At 36.3% G+C, this 20,815-nt stretch overlaps 4 non-coding genes across 4 annotated transcripts; all 4 read right to left on the reverse strand.

Annotated features, from left to right (window-relative positions):
- Positions 1 to 1,369: 1,369 nt before the first annotated feature.
- On the reverse strand, positions 1,370 to 1,488 carry LOC118645433. The gene has a single exon (XR_004963126.1). It is a non-coding gene; the product is annotated as a 5S ribosomal RNA (ribosomal RNA).
- A 7,614-nt stretch (positions 1,489 to 9,102) lies between these two features.
- On the reverse strand, positions 9,103 to 9,221 carry LOC118645434. Its single transcript, XR_004963127.1, has one exon. It is a non-coding gene; the product is annotated as a 5S ribosomal RNA (ribosomal RNA).
- Positions 9,222 to 9,547: 326 nt separating this feature from the next.
- On the reverse strand, positions 9,548 to 9,666 carry LOC118645435. Its single transcript, XR_004963128.1, has one exon. It is a non-coding gene; the product is annotated as a 5S ribosomal RNA (ribosomal RNA).
- Positions 9,667 to 11,394: 1,728 nt separating this feature from the next.
- LOC118645436 lies at positions 11,395 to 11,513 on the reverse strand. The gene has a single exon (XR_004963129.1). It is a non-coding gene; the product is annotated as a 5S ribosomal RNA (ribosomal RNA).
- Between the last annotated feature and the right edge of the window lie 9,302 nt (positions 11,514 to 20,815).

Consider the following 20,815-nt stretch of genomic DNA (forward strand, 5'->3'; position numbering starts at 1 on the left):
AACGATACCGCGAAGGGTTATCGAGAAAAAACACCTCACAGATTACACAATCAATACTCGATTGTGAGCGATATATAGATAAAATATAATTTGTTTAAGGGGTTAGGCCACTCTAGCGGCGGAAGAAATAAGCATATTTGGGAATATTTTTCAGCGGAACAATGAAATAAATCAAAATTCTGAAAAAGGTCCTTTATTATACAATCAATAAACTGTAAAAATTATTTTTATCAAAGCGATACAAAACAAAAAAATGACGGCTGTACAGCTTTTCTTCGATAAAGCCTTTTTTTTAAGGGTGGGCGGTCGGACCAGCGGCATCTGCGATTTTTAAGTTAAGCTGAAAAACTTTTTTTTCAATTATATGTGAGACTAGCTACAGAAGTACGTAGGATTTTTTTGATATATCGATTTTTGCAAGAATAGCGCGTTTAAAAAAAAAGTTTAAAATTATATATTATATATAAGTAGTTTAATATTTATTTCCCCTTTAATTTAATAATTTTAAGTGGTATATTAATATAGTTATTTTTTAATATTTTATATACAATTGCACTTTTTATTAATAATGTGAAAAAAAATTTATTTTAGTAGTTATTACAATTTAACAAAATTAATGTCAACGGCACATGGTATTCACAAGCAGTCACTCATTTAAGCACAAAACATGCTCACCGTTACTTGACTTCAGTGATTGGACGAGAACTGGTTTTTTTTAAACAGTGCTTATTTGATCCATTATACAATATATAACTTTATATAAACCCAATAAACAAACTTAACCGTATTTACAATGCTTAGTAAGATCGTTGCGGGCTCATCAGAGCTACTCTCAGGAGTTTAATAATATCGAGATATTAAAAATATCTTAAAGTAATTACATTGTGGCTTAAAAATAATTAATTGTATAATTGCTTATGGCAATTACTTAATATTAAACTTATCTCATATTCTAATACGATAACCGGATAAAAAAGGATGAGCAAAAAAGTCCGATGACAATTTGGGACGAGAACTGATATCTCCAACGTGATATGGCCGTTGACGAAATACATACTTTTAATTTTTACAGATATTGTATAAAATATGAAATATATGTTAAATATTCTACGCGAGTATTGTATAGAATTATATTAAAAAGTGTATTGTATAAATTACTACAACTGTTTTAATATTAAAATAAAAATATATGTATAATATAAATTTAAATTATACTGATATATTTAAATCTTTTTTATGTTACATATTGATAAAATATGGAAATTTTTTAATTAGATTGGAATATTTTTAAATAAAAGTATACTTCTTCACCGTACATTTTTGAAAAAAAAATTTTAATTGCTATTACAGTTTAAACTAGCAAAAATAACATCAACGGCACATGGTGTTCCCAAGCGGTCACCCATCCAAGTACTAACCATGCTCAACGTTGCTTGACTTCAGTGATCGGACGAGAACTGGTATCTCCAACGTGATATGGCCGTTGACGAAATACATACTTTTAATTTTTACAGATATTGTATAAAATATAAAATATATGTTAAATATCCTACGCGAGTATTGTATAAAATTATATTAAAAAGTGTATCGTATCAATTACTACAACTGTTTTAACATTAAAATAAAAATATATGTATAATATAAATTTAAATTATACTAATATTTAATTCTCTTTTATATTACATATTAATAAAATAGGGAAATTTTTTAATTAAGATTAGGATACTTTTTAATAAAGGTATACTTCTTCACCGTACATTTTTGAAAAAAAAAAAAATTATTTTTAATTGCTACTACAGTTTAAACTAGCAAAAAAACATCAACAGCACATGGTGTTCCCAAGCGGTCACCCATCCAAGTACTAACCATGCTCAACGTTGCTTGACTTCAGTGATCGGACGAGAACTGGTATTATTATTTATTTATGAAATAGTTTTATTGCTGGTAAGTGGAGTACATTATTGTTTTATATGAGACGTACGTTAAAACTATCAAAAGTACGTTCTAGATTTATCTTACTGTTGTGTTTTGAGCGGTACGGCCTTTCGCTCTCGTCGCTGCGTACAATGTTTGTTAAATTGTAGAATAATCGATGTATTTAAGGATTTATTTAGCTTATTACAAAATGTAATTTATAGCTTGTATGTTTTCTTAACGTGTTATTTTAGCGCAAAAAAGTGCGGGTCCAGCTGATGCCGTGAAAAAATCGCTATATCTTGTCTTATTTTATTACTTATAATTAGGTGATTACTTACTAACTAGGTGTTTTATGAGAATGGGTGTGTACGCGATTGATGAGATGAATATATTTACAGGTGATATTTTAATGAGCTTGATGTGATGTATTATGTATATAGGTAACAGTATCATATTCGCTTAATTACGTTTAGTACTAAGTGTGGGAGTAACTACTGACTTGATGAGAGTATTAGGTAAGTATTGAAGTATTTTATATATTATTATCTTAATGAGGTAGTTGTTTTTGGGCATGTTTCTTTGGTAGTATAGTACTTATAATAGTTGTAATATTACTTTTTTTTTTTTTTTTTTTTTTTTTTCCCCCTCCCTTCACTTGGGATTAGTGTGTGTGTGCTTGTGTGCTTGTGTGTGTGTGTGTGTGTGTGTGTGTGTGTGTGTGTTTGTTGTGCTGTCAATCTGTTACCTTTGTGTGGTATTTTTGGGTCTTTCTCTTTCTATCTAGTTTTACTTTTATGCTTCTGTTAGCCACCAGTATCTATCTTTACTTTTATTTTTTTTTTTTTTTTTTTTTTTTTGTTTTTAGGTATATTTGGGATGGACGTTTCATATTTCCACGAGATGTTGGAGTCCTGTATATTTGAAAATGGTAAGTATTTAATTTTTTTATTGTTATTATGCCTTGGGTACAGGGCCTGTGTGGCTGTCAAGGGGTTAGAAGCCCAACTGCTGCCGAATTTCTGTTCCAGAGACCTGGTGGCGGTTGTGATCGAGGCCATCAGTGAGACTAGGACTAGAAGGAGGGTGGTGGTGGCGTCGGGTTACTTTCCACACGAAGAGGACGACCCACTACCATCGGACCTGGTGGTTCGCCTGGTGGAGTACTGCCAAAAGGAGCAGCTTTCCCTCATTTTGGGGTGCGATGCGAACGCGCACCATACGGTGTGGGGAAGCACGGACACCAACAGGAGAGGAGAGAAGCTATTGGAATTTCTGGTGTCTACCGACCTGGAAATTCTCAATAGAGGTAACGAGCCCACCTTTGTCACTGCGGTGAGAAGGGAGGTGCTGGATCTAACTGTCTGTTCTAGGCAGTTGGTACGGGAGATGACCGGCTGGAGGGTCTCCGATGAACCCTCATTGTCGGATCACAGACAGATCACCTTCAGACTGGCAAAGGCCAAGGCGAAGGTGAGGACTGTGAGGGACCCAAGGAAGACGGACTGGGATTCATTCCGTGAGGACCTGGCTGTCGGTCTCAGGGAGTTCCCCAAGAGACACGGGACCTCACAAGAGATCGAGCTGTGTGTCGAGCACCTGCAAAGGGCGCTCATCAACAGCTTTGAAAGCAACTGTCCGGAGAGGACGGTAAGGAATGACAGAAAGGTTTCCTGGTGGAGCCCAAAGCTGCAGGATCTCAGGGGTGCGGCACGTCGGGCCTGGAATAGAGCCAGGAACACGGGCCGCCAGACTGACTGGGACCTTCACCGAAGGGCTCAGAAGGTCTACAGAGACTCTGTGGTAAGGGCAAAGAAGGAGAGCTGGAGAAGATTCTGCGAGTCGGTGGAGGGGATACCCGAAGCCGCCAGACTAGGCAGGATCTTGGCTAGAAGTCAGGACGCGGCCTTGGAGGCCATCCGGCTCGATGACGGGACGATGGTTTCCGGGGAACGTTGCCTGACCTACCTGCTGGAATCGAATTTTCCGGGCTTCTGTAGAGACCCGGGAGCAGACATCCAGCAGGGAACCTTGGACCCATGCAGGGCACGAGGGAATGACTGGTCTCTTGCAGCCAAAATTGTGAGGCCCGACAGGGTCAAAAGGGCTGTAGGAGGTTTCAAGCCCTTCAAGTCGGCTGGACCGGACCGGGTCTTCCCGGCCCTTCTTCAGGAGGGGCTGGAACAGATCACGGGGCCGCTCACGCGGACAATGAGGGCTTGTTTGGCCCTGGGCTATACGCCCAGAGCTTGGAGACAGGCGAGAGTTGTGTTCATCCCCAAGGCGGGAAGAACGGGATACAGCTCCGCCAAGGATTTTCGTCCAATCAGCCTGACGTCCTTTCTTCTAAAGACGTTGGAAAGGCTGGTGGATATTTACATACGGGATGTGGTTCTGCTGCGGCATCCGCTGCATGCGAACCAGCATGCGTATCGTACGGGGTATTCCACCGAAACGGCGCTTCACTCTGCTGTATCGTTCATCGAGGAGCAATTGGAGAAGAAGGGTTACGCGGTGGGCACCTTCCTAGATATTGAAGGTGCTTTTAACAACACACCGCATGAGGTGGTATGTGAAGAGGCTGCTCGCAGAGGTGTGCCGGAGAAGATTGTGGAGTGGATCAAAGGCATGCTCAAGCGACAGGTAACGGCCTCACTGGGAACGGTGAGTGTCAGTGGCTGGGTGGAGAGAGGGTGCCCTCAGGGAGGGGTTCTTTCTCCACTCTTGTGGTGTCTGGTGGCAGATAGTCTGCTCGGAACACTGAACGAGAGGGGGATTCTTACATTGGGATATGCGGATGACCTGGCTATCCTAGTACGAGGCCCCTTCTTGGAAACACTCCTGGAGCTCACGCAGGGAGCATTGGAGGTAGTCGAGGAGTGGTGTGGCAGGACCGGTTTGTCGGTAAACCCACTGAAGACCGGGCTTGTGGTATTCACTCGCAAGTACAAGGTAGGTCCGGTGGAAGGGCCAGTCCTTGGAGGGACGAGATTAGTCCCAACCGGGACGGCTAAATATCTGGGAGTAATCCTAGATAGGAAGCTGGCTTGGAGGGAACATCTTGAGAACCGATGTAAGAGTGTATGCTCTTACTTCTGGATATGCAGGAGGACATTCGGACAGACATGGGGTCTGAAACCGAGGATAGTCCACTGGATTTACACGGCGATACTCAGACCCAGGCTGCTATACGCATCTGTCGTGTGGTGGCCGAGGGTGCTGAAGAAAACCGCCGCGTCAGCGCTGGAGCATATCAGGGCTCTGGTTTTGAGAGGGGCCTTGGGAGCTATGCGGACCACGCCGGTGGCGGCGATGGGCATGCTGCTGGGCATCGAGCCCCTCGATCGGGTAGTAGTGGCGGCGGCGGCAGCGGCGGCCTACCGCCTGAGGTGCGAATCAAGGTGGAGGGCGGGAGCCCTGCACACAAGATTCCCTGAAGGAATTCTATCGGGCCCCATTTTTGCGATGGGGCAAGATAGAAGGCCAGTAATTCGTACCTTCGAAAGAAGGTACAAGATAAGCTTTCCCAAGCGCTGGGAGTGGGACGGCTCCAAGGGACCGGTTCCTCGGGATGGGGACGTCTGGTTCACGGACGGCTCCGGAACGAGCACGGGCTCTGGAGCTGGGCTCTACTGCCAGCGCGATGGAGCAAGAATGATCGTTCCGCTTGGCGAACACGCAACGGTATTTCAGGCGGAAGTGGTAGCTATCATGAGATGTGCCCAGAACCTACTGGAGCTCGGTAGGGTAGGAGGGCGCATCAGAATTTGCTCGGACAGTCAGGCAGCGCTCAAAGCGCTGGAAGGTCCGAGATTTAACTCGCGGTTGGTCTGGGATTGTAAAATTGTACTAGACGAACTGGCGAAGAATAATGACGTTGGCCTAGTATGGGTCCCCGGGCATTCGGGGATCGAGGGCAACGAAATAGCCGACTTGCTTGCCAAGGAGGCAGCAGAAACAAGGTTGGTGGGACCGGAGCCGGCTGTTGGGATCTCCTTCTGCCTGGGCAGGAGGAGGATCGGGAGCTGGCTCCGGGACCAGCACCTTGAGCACTGGAGGAAAGTTACGGGGGTCAAATGCAGACAGGCCGGAGCCTTGCTGGGAGACTGTCCCGGTGAGGACCTGGCCAGAAGCATGAGATCCCTAAATAGGAGGGACGCCAGGCTGGCGACGCAATTGCTCACGGGCCATGGCGACCTTAATTATCACCTGTATAAGCTGGGCAGTAGCGATACGCCCGACTGCAGGTGGTGTGGCGAAGAAGAGGAGACTAGTCTCCATATTCTTGGGAACTGCCCAGTATTGGTCGGACCAAGAGCACGCCTGCTGGGCTCAGGCATTCTGGAACCGGATCAGGTGGGACAGCTGCCCTTAGAGGATCTTCTCCGCTTCTGGAAGGAAGCGGGGCCCCGCTAAGGACAGCTGACAACGGGGAGATACAATGGACTCTGTCTGAGTGTCAGAGGCGGGACCCATTTGAGGACTGCCCCCCGAACTCATTATTATTATTATTATTATTATTATTATGCCTTGGGTAATGGTATATAATTGGTATGTTGTTTTGGTCTAATATGTATCCCATTTGGTCGAGGAAGATGAAACCTTCAGGTGGTATGTTACCGGTTGTTAGTGTGTAGTCATAGTATAATGGATTTGGGTATAGCGCGCTAAATACTAAGCTGTTCTGTTTTATTTTTCCTACTTGTAAAAAGTGTTCTCGGGTTAGATATATCATGAAATTGTCTATTCGTTGAATTTCTGCTTTGCTGTATAATGCATTGTTGGTTACATATTTGGTATAGTTTGATTCGGCAGTTCTATTCATGTTTAGACATGCTCTTAGGCATTTTCTTTCGAAGAGGCGAAGCTTCTCCATGAGAGACGCACTTATGTTGTACCATATGGGGCAACCATAAGTTATGATTGGTCTTATTAATGCAGTGTAGCATATTATTTTTACATCTGTGTTTAGTAGTTTGGAGTAGAAGAGTCTTTTTAAACTCATGAATGTGTTTGTTGCTTTTTTTAATTGTGTGGTTACATGATTTTTGAAGTGTAGTCTCTCATCGAGATATACGCCGAGATATTTAACTGTATTTTTGTGTGGGATGGTCTGAGATTCGTCGTTTTTGGGTCTACTTACTATTTTGAATTTTTTGTAGTTATTTCTGACGTTGCGATTTGCGTACATTAGTGTGGATCTGAATAGGATGGTTTCACATTTATCTATATTTATTTTTAAACGCCAGGTCTCGTAGTAATCTTCTAGTTTATGTACAATGTCGTTAAGTTTTTTTTGAATATCGGTAATCCAGCGGTCCGCCACATATACAATTACATCGTCCGCGAAAGCTATAATTTGAGGGTGTTCTGGTATATTTAGATTAAATAATTTTAGCATATCACTTGTAAATATGTTGAATAAGACGGGTGCGTTGACTGTTCCTTGTTGTAGGCCGTTTTGTAATTCGTATGTTTTATTTGCCATTACTTCTCCGTATGCTGTTATGAGTTTCCTGTTTTTTAGCATGTTCCAGATTAGTTTTGTCAGGTTTTTTGGGAATTCTTTTTTTATTAATTTGAATAAGAGGCCTTCGAGCCATACGGTGTCGAATGCTTTTTCAAGGTCGATTAGGCATGCTCCTATACAATTTTTCTTGTTCAGGTTCCAGTTGATGTCCGACGTTAATCTATTTATAGCGTGGATTGTGGATAGATTTTTTTGAAATCCGAATTGTGATTCGGGGATGATTTCTTTTTCTGCGCAGAAACTGATTATTTGTTCATTTATTATGGTTTCGTATACCTTGCTTATATTTGGTAGTAAGCTTATCGGTCTGTAGCTATCTGGTTTTTCTTTATCTTTATTTTTTTTCTTGATTGGTACTACTTTTGCTATTTTCCATTTGTTTGGGAAGGCGTTATTATTTAGGAGGTTGTTGAATAGTATTGTGTATATGTTAATTAATTTTCGTGGTATATGTTTTAATACTATGTTGGGTATGTCGTCTAAGCCTGTTGATTTTTTGTTGTTTAATTTTCTGAATATTTTTATCAGCTTTTTTACGCTTATAAAAGGTTGATCTGGTGCTGGGTTGTCAGATGTGTTGGTGTTGTTAAAGTTACAAATTGTTACATTGTTGTTTTCGTCTTGTTTTATTTCTTTTATAAAGCATTTTATTTTTTTATTAATTATTTCGTTGAGCTCTGGTTTATTGTTGTCTCTTGTCCCATTGTTTATGCTAGCAAAGTGGGCTCCCATTATGTTTAGCTTATCTGTGTCATTGGAGATTGTTATCTCATTTTGATCGTCTTTTTTAAATTCGTTTTTGTTGATACCTGCGTTCGCTAGTAGTTGTGAGTCGTAGTCCAGTTTTAGTGGGTCGGTTTGTGCTATTTCTTTTTTCCTGAAAATTTTGTTAATTTGAGGGAACATATTCGCTGATTCTTTTTTTGATATTTTTGATATTTTGTTTTTCCAGTATTTGTTAATTGATAATGTGAACTCAATTTTTAGTTTTTCTCTGATTTCGTTTAATTTCTGTTTCAGGTTTTCCGCTTGTTCAACGTTGATATTTGGCCAATTTCTCCGGTTGTGATGGATTAAGGTGAGTATTTTATTTTTTTGTTTTTGCAGTTTTTTGATTTTTTGGTTTATATATGATTCCATTGTGTTTTTGTCTTGTATTTTTGGTATGGTTTCTTCCATTGTTGTGATTATTTTTTGGTTGCATTGGTCAAGGTACTCTTCTACTTCTGTTAGAGTTAGATTTTTGTTGTTAGGTATGGTGTCTGTGATTGATTCTTCTAATTTCTTGGCGAATTGACGAGAACTGGTATCTCCAACGTGATATGGCCGTTGACGAAATACATACTTTTAATTTTTACAGATATCTTATGAAATATGACATATATGTTAAATATTCTACGCGAGTATTGTATAGAATTATATTAAAAAGTGTATTGTATAAATTACTACAACTGCTTTAATATTAAAATAAAAATATATGTATAATCTAAATTTAAATTATACTGATATATTTAAATCTTTTTTATGTTACATATTGATAAAATATGGAAATTTTTTAATTAGATTGGAATATTTTTAAATAAAAGTATACTTCTTCACCGTACATTTTTGAAAAAAAAAATTTTAATTGCTACTACAGTTTAAACTAGCAAAAATAACATCAACGGCACATGGTGTTCCCAAGCGGTCACCCATCCAAGTACTAACCATGCTCAACGTTGCTTGACTTCAGTGATCGGACGAGAACTGGTATCTCCAACGTGATATGGCCGTTGACGAAATACATACTTTTAATTTTTACAGATATTGTATGAAATATGACATATATGTTAAATATTCTACGCGAGTATTGTATAGAATTATATTAAAAAGTGTACTGTATAAATTACTACAACTGTTTTAATATTAAAATGAAAATACATGTATAATATAAATTTAAATTATTCTGATATTTAATTTTCTTTCATATTACATATTGATAAAATAGGGGAAATTTTTTAATTCGATTAGGATACTTTTTAATAAAAGTATACTTCTTCACCGTACATTTTTGAAAAAAAAATTAATTTTAATTGCTACTACAGTTTAAACTAGCAAAAATAACATCAACGGCACATGGTGTTCCCAAGCGGTCACCCATCCAAGTACTAACCATGCTCAACGTTGCTTGACTTCAGTGATCGGACGAGAACTGGTATCTCCAACGTGATATGGCCGTTGACGAAATATATGCTTTTAATTTTTACAGATATCTTATAAAATATGACATATATGTAAAATATTCTATGTGAGTATGTATAGAATTATATTAGAAAGTGTACTGTATAAATTACTATAATTGTTTTAATATTAAAATGAAAATATATGTATAATATAAATTTAAATTATACTGATATTTAATTGTTTTTTATATTATATATTGTTTTATGGTATCAACGCGAATATTTTACTATCCACGCTGCGTTTAGGTTTGTAGATGAAGAGTCTTGTGATTATGGTATTTATTACGTTTGTAATTATTTTATTGACATAGCAACACTCCGCGTTTATAATGTTTGTATTATTTATACCAGTTTGTTTGTATAACGACGAACTATATGTTTGCCGTATTCTTATTGTTTATTGTAATCGGAACGTGCACAATTAGAGTACAAATGATCGTAACACTTCGCTCGTGTATTCACGTTGTTATAGCGACAACGCCTACGAGCACGTATGCTCTGAGTCGCTGTAGATTGGCGATGTTGCGTTTGTGACCGTCATGGACCGCCTAGAGGTATATACCCTGAGACAGTCGTTTGGCGATATTGTAAGAGGCGCGACGATAGAAGCGCGGGTGTGTCGCGAGGTAGCGCACCCTGCGAGCGGCCGTCTCTCAATTCGGAGATGTTTTTTTGTTTTTCGGCGAGCAAGACGAGTCAGTCAGAATCTGATCGCGCTGCGAAGCGGTAGCGTGTCCTTACGGTCCTTATGTATTTTTGTTGCCTAAGTTTCTTTATGTACACATAGTCGGTGAAATATGTTTGTTATCGATTCAATTACGTTCTGGAATCATCCTTTGTGTCTACAAGCCGCGCGTGTGTTCCTGACATTAGCATTACTTAAATTGAGACATGTATAATTGTGAGTCCGAATTCGGTCATCTTCTCACAATATCGACTAAGATTTGTAGATCTTAGGATCGCTATTATTGTAATGCGCGTCGTGACTCGAGATTGTCGCGTATCGCGTCGTGTATTGGTTAACGCACGAGATGTTAGCGGCGAAGGGTCGGACGATTCGTTTACTGCGTATTTCGCGGAGAGAAGAAAATTATGCTTGCTGCCCGAGGACCGAATAGAAAGTGTCCGCTTTCCCTCAAAGGGCATGCCTTTATACGAATTTCAACTCGTTCTGGAAAATTCTCATTTTTTGCTCGATGCACTATCCGTAAACAAAGAACGACCGTTGGCGACGGCTGTTACAAGCAAGTCTGAACATGTTCATGCATGCATGCTAGCGTCACGTACGATTCTCGAGCCCGAACACGCTGTTGAATGTATTCGTGATATTTTGATATTATATTAATTTTATCGTGCACGATTTGTGTACGCAACAAAAGCAGAGAGGAATTCAGTAGCCATGGCCGTTGACGAAAGGTATACTTTTAATTTTTCCAGATATCTTATGAAATATGACATATATATGAAATATTCTATGTGAGTATTTCATAGAATTATATTAAAAAGTGTACTGTATAAATTAGTACAACTGTTTTAATATTAAAATGAAAATATATGTATAATATAAATTTAAATTATTCTGATATTTAATTCTCTTTTAAATTACATATTGATAAAATAGGGAAATATTTTAATTAGATTGGGACATTTTTTAATAAAAGTATACTTCTTCACCGTACATTAAAAAAAAATTTCAATTGCTACTACAGTTTAAACTAGCAAAAATAACATCAACGGCACATGGTGTTCCCAAGCGGTCACCCATCCAAGTACTAACCATGCTCAACGTTGCTTGACTTCAGTGATCGGACGAGAACTGGTATCTCCAACGTGATATGGCCGTTGACGAAATACATACTTTTAATTTTCACAGATATCGTATGAAATACAACATACATGTAAAATATTTTATTTGAGTATTATATAGAATTATATTAAAAAGTGTACTGCATAAATTACTACAACTGTTTTAATATTAAAATGAAAATATATGTATAATATAAATTTAAATTATACTGATATATTTAAATCTCTTTTATGTTATATATTGCTAAAATATGGAAATTTTTAAATTAGATTGGAATATTTTTTAATAAAAGTATACTTCACCGTACATTTTTGAAAAAAAAAATTTTACTTGCTACTACAGTTTAAACTAGCAAAAATAACATCAACGGCACATGGTGTTTCCAAGCGGTCACCCATCCAAGTACTAACCATGCTCAACGTTGCTTGACTTTAGTGATCGGACGAGAACTGGTTTTTCTTTTTTTAAATATGTGTTTATTGGATTCCTTATTACAATATGTGACATTACAAAGCTAATAAACAAACTTATCTATATTTACAGTTTATGAGATCGCTGCGGGCTTTTTCAAGCTACTCTCAGGAATTTTAGCGGTATTATAGTGTTACAGTATCTTAGTGTAATTACATTATGTGTGCTTATAAACTATTTAAATAATTGCTACGGCAATTTTGGTAAAAAACTTATCTTATATTTTAATATATAAACCGGGTAAAAAAGCGATGGGGACTAAGGATGGTCAACGATAGCTCGTAACTAAAACTTTTTCACATAAATTTTTAAACTGTACTACATAAATTGCGAAGCTAAAAAAATTAAAAGTTGATTAAAAACATTAAGAGAATCATTTTATAGTATTTTTATTGATATACTTGAATTTTAAATCATGAAAGAGAATAATTCGTTGGAAATCTACTACAGTTTATGTTCTTTCGTAATTTTGCAAGCTTATCAGAACTGTATGTAAAATTAATATATTTTGTTATTATCTTTATACTAGCAGGTCACTTTACAGCTTTCGGAAGATGCGCCATAGTATTTTCAATGAACTACAGTTTTAAATTAATAAAACCGAATAATTCATTAAAAGTCTGCCGCTTCCGATTTTTTCTCGCAATTTTCCAACTTTATTGATTAAATATGTAAGGTTAATATTTTTGGCCACATATTTTATACTTGTAGACCATTTAACAACAAAGAATATGTCATATTAATTTCATTAATATACTTGAATTTTAAAGAAATAAAAGCGAATAAGTCATGAACAATTAATTGTTTCCTATTCGTTTTGGAAATTTTGCACGTTGGAATAAAGTCTACAAATTGTGAAGTCTGCTGTTCGTGAAAATGTGTGTCTACTTACATTTTATAAATAAACAAAATATATTAATTTTACATACAGTTCTGATAAGCTTGCAAAATTACGAAAGAGCATAAGCTGTAGTGGATTTCCAACAAATTATTCTCTTTCATTGATTTAAAATTCAAGTATATCAATGAAAATACTAATGAAATGATTCTCTTAATGTTTTTAATCAACTTTTAATTTTTTAGCTTCCCAATTTATGTAGTACAGTTTAAAAATTTATGTGAAACATTTTAGTTATGAGCTATCGTCGACCATCCTTAGTTCCCATCGCTTATCGCTATGAATAACATTGCAATGAATAGCAATGAATTTTATTTGCGCTGTCCTCGCCTCGCGGCGAGCGACGACGATCATCTTGTTTCCCACCGCGCTCGTGTTTCCGTTATAGCCGTGCGTATATTGGCAATATTTCACTATTTTCCGACAATAATTATAAGAACTGTACGCATGGAATCGAAAAAATTTAAAGAGCTTTTCGTCTTGGATTTTCGTGGGCAACACGATGGTATAAATATTATGCGAAGGTTTATTAACACCCTGTATATAATAAAAATAATAAAGATAAATTATATATAAAAGTAAGATACAAGTGCGGATATAAATCAAATATCCAGCACAGGACGTTCTGAATAGAACATCCGTTTAAATTCCAATAATGGACATCCAATGAATGTCCATTTTATGTCCCTGGACATGCGGACCTGAATCGGACTTAAAATGAACGTCCTTGAAACATCCAGTGCTATTTGGGAAGTGATGTGTTGTGATTCATGTTGTTAGTGAACGTTGTGACCTGCTTGTCTACATATTCTGAAAATTTCGGTTTTCTTATTGTTTCTCTATTATTAGTATGGGCAAAGAATGCTCCCATCGCGTTTAGTTTGTCGTTTGTATCAGTTATGTGTATATCGTTTCGAGCATCCTTTATTATGTTTGAGCTATCTAAATTGTATATGTTTAAGATATGTTGTTCAGTAGTGGGTATTTTTAGATTTGCAACTTCTGCTATGCTTTTTTTCTGTATATTTGGTTTATTTGTGGAAACATTGAGGCTGATTCTTTAAGTGGTATGTTCTTGATTTTTCTCGCCCAATATGTATTTATCGATTTTCAGAATTCTTTTTTTAATTGTGCTTTAATGTTTATCAGGAGGTCTTTAAGTATTTGAATTGTATGTGCGTTCTTATTTGGCCATGTCTTTTGTGTTTTATGTAATTGTGTAAGTATGCGGCTTTTAAATTTCTGTAACTTAATAATGTCTGTCGTGATGTATGAGTCTATTGAATTTTTTGCCGATATTTTGGGTATATGTTCTTGCGTTGCTGCTATTATTGATGCGTCTATTTCTTTTAAATATGTTTCTGTTTCAGTTATGGTTAGGTTTCTGTTGTGTGGTATGTTTGTCATATATGAGTATCCTAACTTTTTAGTAAAGTTCTCCCAGTTCGTTTTTCTGAAATTGTGTTTGTTTAACTCTTTTTGGGCTTCTATTTGGAGACTATTATTTTTGATAGATACTATTGCTAATGTAGCATTATGGTCGCTATCATATGGAAAATTCGGGAGTTTGAAAGAGTCTATCGTATTTTGAAAATCGAGTCTAGTATCTGCTAGAATCAGGTCGAGGAAGGATCCGCCGGGGAAGGAGGGGGATTGTGTGCAGTATAACTTTGTTTTATATATGAATTCTTTGTGTTTTATCCATCTGTCAAGAGCTATCCCTCTCTGATTATTATTTATGTTTAGCCAATTGGTATGCTTGGCATTTAAGTCACCGGCAAGAATAAAATAGTTATTGTCAAGATTTAATTTTAATTGTTTAAATAGATTTTCCAAATCAGGTAGAAATTCCTTTTGGTTTCCGCATGCTGCGTATCCTGCTATAATATACAGGTTTGCATTTGCTTTAATTTTTATTTTTACTATAGTATATTCTAGTATCGGGTTTTTGCTCGGATTGTATATATTTATTTTTTGATAAGCAATATTTTTTTTATAACTATGGCAGTGCCCCCGCCCTGTCTAAGACTTCTATCTTCTCTAACTACGTTGTATTCCGTGAATCTCATCACATGTTCCTTTCTAAGTTTTGTCTCGGATAGGCACATTATATCTGGGTTATGTGTTTTAATCGTGTTATAGAGAGATAATCTTTTCTGATTTGAAATAACGGAATTTACGTTTATTGATATTATTTTTAATTTGTCTGTGTGTCTATTTTGGGTCGTGTGGTTAATCATTTTGAGGCATCAGTGTGTCTATAACGTTTAAAATATAGTTTGTCTTATTTTCGGTGTTTTCTATTAGTTTACTTAGATTATTTAATTGTTCTTGTTGTTTCTGTAAAGTGGCTATTATTTGAGTTTGAAATTGTTTGAATAGCTTGTTTATGCTTTCTGCATTTTGTCCTACTTGTGGATGTGTGGCCGTGTTGGAGGGGACTTGACCTGAGTTTAAAGGAGGGGTGTGCATAATGTGTTCTTTGTTTTTTGTTACCTCCGCGAAACTGATGTTTTTTCTGATGGAAGAATTTAGTTTTATAATCTTTCTATCTCTTTCTTCTTGTATTTGCTTTTTCTTTTCATTCGCTTTCTTTTTTAGTTCTATTAAAATAGGGCATCCTCTGTAAGACGCTGGGTGTCCGTATTTTTTACAGTTTATGCAAAATAGATTCTCTTTGTTTTCCCTGCTCGTCGTAGGTGTTTTACAGCAGCCTGGCTCATGTTGTTCGCTGCATTTTACACAGCGATACTTCAAGTTGCAATTAGAGGCGACGTGACCTAATCTCTGACATCTTTTGCATTGTATAATTTCTTTTCTTTTTAATTTATCCCAGGATATTATATGGTGGCATAATCTATTTACTTTTTGTAATTTATGGATTTGTCCGTTTGCCTCTAATTGCACCAAGAATATCGGAAGCAAGATGTTCTCAGCAAGAGATCTTTTAGTTGTAAAATGTGTTACTCTAACGAAGTTCAGTCCTTCTATTTCAAGTGCCTGTAATTCGTTTAAAATATCTTGTGGGCTGTATGAATTGTGCAGCCCTTTGAGCAGAACAGATATTAATTTATCCTTTTTTGGGGTATATGTATAAAAGCATGTATTTGTTGTAACTAAAATATTTTTGGCTTTATAAAAGTCCTTTGCTGAAAGCATCTGCAGTGAGTGCTTGGTATTATTTATTCTTTTTATGACGAATTTTACCTGACCTAATTCGCTTATTACTAACTTTTCTGTGTCTTTCGGGCTTTGATACAGGATATTGATTGGTGGGGGTTTTTCATCCTTCTTCTTTTCGTTATTTGAGGTGTCTCTATTGGCCTGAGTTTCCTCCGTATTGCGGGTATGGATTGACTGGTCTTTGTTTCCGACGTCCTGCTGTGTCAGGTCTGTTTTGCCGCTGGTTGCCTGGCCCTTTATCGTATTGTTCTTTTTTTTCAGGTACTCGACGAAACTTTCGCTTTCGCTTTCCACGTGTTCGGTATCCATTGAGACCGCGCTGTTGCTGAGCGCGGCATACTTATTATTAATTATCACATTACAATTTGACTAGATATCGGTGTGTTGAGATATTAGTTGGTGTGATTCTTCTTTAGCGACTTCTTGTGTATTGGTATGATTCTTCTTTTCTATCTTTTTGGGAGAGCTGCTTTCTTGCTTCCTCCTTTTGGGGGGGGGGGGAGTCAACGTCATCTGATTTGATTGCTTATTGAATCTTGTCATCTTGATGTTCGGTGTAAGATTTTGTTTTCTAATCTTGTTATCTTTTATGAGGGAGCGGCGTAGTTTATATAGTGCCGCATCTGCTCGTTCCGGTCTCAGCGCCGGAAATTTTTTAATCAGCTCATTTATGTTGAGACCACAATTCGCTGGATTAACTCCAGCGGAGAAAAAGTGCCCTACGTCCGTACCGTACGGCTGCCAGACGAGAACTGACGAGAACTGGTATCTCCAACGTGATATGGCCGTTGACGAAATACATACTTTTAATTTTCACAGATATCGTATGAAATACAACATACATGTAAAATATTTTATTTGAGTATTATATAGAATTATATTAAAAAGTGTACTGCATAAATTACTACAACTGTTTTAATATTAAAATGAAAATATATGTATAATATAAATTTAAATTATACTGATATATTTAAATCTCTTTTATGTTATATATTGCTAAAATATGGAAATTTTTTAATTAGATTGGGATATTTTTTAATAAAAGTACACTTTTTTACCGTACATTTTTGAAAAAAAAATTAATTTCAATTGCTAGTACAGTTTAAACTAGCAAAAATAACATCAACGGCACATGGTGTTCCCAAGCGGTCACCCATCCAAGTACTAACCATGCTCAACGTTGCTTGACTTCAGTGATCGGACGAGAACTGGTAGATTTAGATTTATGAAATAGTTTTATTGCTGGTAAGTGGAGTACATTATTGTTTTATATGAGACGTACGTTAAAACTATCAAAAGTACGTTCTAGATTTATCTTACTGTTGTGTTTTGAGCGGTACGGCCTTTCGCTCTCGTCGCTGCGTACAATGTTTGTTAAATTGTAGAATAATCGATGTATTTAAGGATTTATTTAGCTTATTACAAAATGTAATTTATTGCTTGTATGTTTTCTTAACGTGTTATTTTAGCGCAAAAAAGTGCGGGTCCAGCTGATGCCGTGAAAAAATCGCTATATCTTGTCTTATTTTATTACTTATAATTAGGTGATTACTTACTAACTAGGTGTTTTATGAGAATGGGTGTGTACGCGATTGATGAGATGAATATATTTACAGGTGATATTTTAATGAGCGTGATGTGATGTATTATGTATATAGGTAACAGTATCATATTCGCTTAATTACGTTTAGTACTAAGTGTGGGAGTAACTACTGACTTGATGAGAGTATTAGGTAAGTATTGAAGTATTTTATATATTATTATCTTAATGAGGTAGTTGTTTTTGGGCCTGTTTCTTTGGTAGTATAGTACTTATAATAGTTGTAATATTACTTTTTTTTTTTTTTTTTTTCCTCCCTTCACTTGGGATTAATGTGTGTGTGCTTGTGTGCTTGTGTGTGTGTGTGTGTGTGTGTGTGTGTGTGTGTTTGTTGTGCTGTCAATCTGTTACCTTTGTGTGGTATTTTGGGTCTTTCTCTTTCTATCTAGTTTTACTTTTATGCTTCTGTTAGCCACCAGTATCTATCTTTACTTTTATTTTTTTTGTTTTTAGGTATATTTGGGATGGACGTTTCATATTTCCACGAGATGTTGGAGTCCTGTATATTTGAAAATGGTAAGTATTTAATTTTTTTATTGTTATTATGCCTTGGGTAATGGTATATAATTGGTATGTTGTTTTGGTCTAATATGTATCCCATTTGGTCGAGGAAGATGAAACCTTCAGGTGGTATGTTACCGGTTGTTAGTGTGTAGTCATAGTATAATGGATTTGGGTATAGCGCGCTAAATACTAAGCTGTTCTGTTTTATTTTTCCTACTTGTAAAAAGTGTTCTCGGGTTAGATATATCATGAAATTGTCTATTCGTTGAATTTCTGCTTTGCTGTATAATGCATTGTTGGTTACATATTTGGTATAGTTTGATTCGGCAGTTCTATTCATGTTTAGACATGCTCTTAGGCATTTTCTTTCGAAGAGGCGAAGCTTCTCCATGAGAGACGCACTTATGTTGTACCATATGGGGCAACCATAAGTTATGATTGGTCTTATTAATGCAGTGTAGCATATTATTTTTACATCTGTGTTTAGTAGTTTGGAGTAGAAGAGTCTTTTTAAACTCATGAATGTGTTTGTTGCTTTTTTTAATTGTGTGGTTACATGATTTTTGAAGTGTAGTCTCTCATCGAGATATACGCCGAGATATTTAACTGTATTTTTGTGTGGGATGGTCTGAGATTCGTCATTTTTGGGTCTACTTACTATTTTGAATTTTTTGTAGTTATTTCTGACGTTGCGATTTGCGTACATTAGTGTGGATCTGAATAGGATGGTTTCACATTTATCTATATTTATTTTTAAACGCCAGGTCTCGTAGTAATCTTCTAGTTTATGTACAATGTCGTTAAGTTTTTTTTGAATATTGGTAATCCAGCGGTCCGCCACATATACAATTACATCGTCCGCGAAAGCTATAATTTGAGGGTGTTCTGGTATATTTAGATTAAATAATTTTAGCATATCACTTGTAAATATGTTGAATAAGATGGGTGCGTTGACTGTTCCTTGTTGTAGGCCGTTTTGTAATTCGTATGTTTTATTTGCCATTACTTCTCCGTATGCTGTTATGAGTTTCCTGTTTTTTAGCATGTTCCAGATTAGTTTTGTCAGGTTTTTTGGGAATTCTTTTTTTATTAATTTGAATAAGAGGCCTTCAAGCCATACAGTGTCGAATGCTTTTTCAAGGTCGATTAGGCATGCTCCTATACAATTTTTCTTGTTCAGGTTCCAGTTGATGTCCGACGTTAATTTGTTTATAGCGTGGATTGTGGATAGATTTTTTTGAAATCCGAATTGTGATTCGGGGATGATTTCTTTTTCTGCGCAGAAACTGGTTATTTGTTCATTTATTATGGTTTCGTATACCTTGCTTATATTTGGTAGTAAGCTTATCGGTCTGTAGCTATCTGGTTTTTCTTTATCTTTATTTTTTTTCTTGATTGGTACTACTTTTGCTATTTTCCATTTGTTTGGGAAGGCGTTATTATTTAGGAGGTTGTTGAATAGTATTGTGTATATGTTAATTAATTTTCGTGGTATATGTTTTAATACTATGTTGGGTATGTCGTCTAAGCCTGTTGATTTTTTGTTGTTTAATTTTCTGAATATTTTTATCAGCTTTTTTACGCTTATAAAAGGTTGATCTGGTGCTGGGTTGTCAGATGTGTTGGTGTTGTTAAAGTTACAAATTGTTACATTGTTGTTTTCGTCTTGTTTTATTTCTTTTATAAAGCATTTTATTTTTTTATTAATTATTTCGTTGAGCTCTGGTTTATTGTTGTCTCTTGTCCCATTGTTTATGCTAGCAAAGTGGGCTCCCATTATGTTTAGCTTATCTGTGTCATTGGAGATTGTTATCTCATTTTGATCGTCTTTTTTAAATTCGTTTTTGTTGATACCTGCGTTCGCTAGTAGTTGTGAGTCGTAGTCCAGTTTTAGTGGGTCGGTTTGTGCTATTTCTTTTTTCCTGAAAATTTTGTTAATTTGAGGGAACATATTCGCTGATTCTTTTTTTGATATTTTTGATATTTTGTTTTTCCAGTATTTGTTAATTGATAATGTGAACTCAATTTTAGTTTTTCTCTGATTTCGTTTAATTTCTGTTTCAGGTTTCCGCTTGTTCAACGTTGATATTTGGCCAATTTCTCCGGTTGTGATGGATTAAGGTGAGTATTTTATTTTTTTGTTTTTGCAGTTTTTTGATTTTTTGGTTTATATATGATTCCATTGTGTTTTTGTCTTGTATTTTTGGTATGGTTTCTTCCATTGTTGTGATTATTTTTTGGTTGCATTGGTCAAGGTACTCTTCTACTTCTGTTAGAGTTAGATTTTTGTTGTTAGGTATGGTGTCTGTGATTGATTCTTCTAATTTCTTGGCGAATTTCTCCCAATTTGTTTTTTTATAGTTGAATTTTTTTGTTTTTGTCTCGTGTTCTTTCATTATCTCGTGCTCTTTCTCTAGTGATATTTGTATTTTTACAGCATTGTGATCGCTGTCGTAGATTATATTTTCTAGATCGTGGTCGTTATTGATGTTATGTACTTTTAGTCTTGCATCCAGTAGTACAATGTCTATATATGAGTTTCCATTTGGGTATGAAGGGTATCTTGTGCTTAGCATTTTCAGTTTGTATTGTATGTTGTGTGTTTCTATCCATCTTTGAAACATTTCTCCTGTGTCGTTGTTATTTGCATTTTTCCATACTGTGTGCTTAGCGTTTAGGTCGCCTG

The sequence above is a fragment of the Monomorium pharaonis genome, chromosome 4 (assembly GCF_013373865.1).
Source record: "Monomorium pharaonis isolate MP-MQ-018 chromosome 4, ASM1337386v2, whole genome shotgun sequence".
Lineage (NCBI taxonomy): Eukaryota > Metazoa > Arthropoda > Insecta > Hymenoptera > Formicidae > Monomorium > Monomorium pharaonis.